The sequence below is a fragment of the Acyrthosiphon pisum genome, chromosome A2, assembly GCF_005508785.2.
Source record: "Acyrthosiphon pisum isolate AL4f chromosome A2, pea_aphid_22Mar2018_4r6ur, whole genome shotgun sequence".
Lineage (NCBI taxonomy): Eukaryota > Metazoa > Arthropoda > Insecta > Hemiptera > Aphididae > Acyrthosiphon > Acyrthosiphon pisum.
In genome coordinates, this window is record NC_042495.1 from 17,712,016 (window position 1) to 17,712,329 (window position 314).

Below are 314 nucleotides of genomic sequence, written 5' to 3' on the forward strand. Positions count from 1 at the left end.
TAATTCTCTCATAAAAATAATACAAAAAAATGTCAAAGTTCAACTAAAATTAAATATGGCAACCCTAGTAATTAATTTAATTTTAAAATGCATTTTTTTCGAGATTTTTTTCAATATTTAAATACCTACCCACTTCTTTGTCATTTATAAATATTATTTGTAAACATTTTCAAGAATAGATCCAAGTGATTGGTTTTTTGTACAAAATTCTAACAATCTCTTATTTTTCAGAACTACTAGTGATGAAGATGATCATAATATGTCTTAATATAAATCTACTTGGGACATGCCCACCCAGATCAAGTATTGATGTC

The 314-nt window shown here is 25.2% G+C and overlaps 2 long non-coding RNA genes across 3 annotated transcripts in view; one reads left to right on the forward strand and one right to left on the reverse strand.

The window, feature by feature from the left end:
- Nucleotides 1-312, forward strand: part of LOC100572172 — a 2,748-nt gene extending 2,436 nt beyond the window's left edge. For both annotated transcript variants that reach the window (XR_003839629.1, XR_003839630.1), the window contains exon 7: nt 232-312. This is a non-coding gene — a long non-coding RNA (uncharacterized LOC100572172). The remainder of the gene's footprint in view (nt 1-231) is intronic.
- The window catches only part of LOC103307712, a 300,213-nt gene that overhangs the window by 6,125 nt on the left and 293,774 nt on the right, over nt 1-314 (reverse strand). The gene's annotated exons all lie outside the window — the stretch shown is intronic.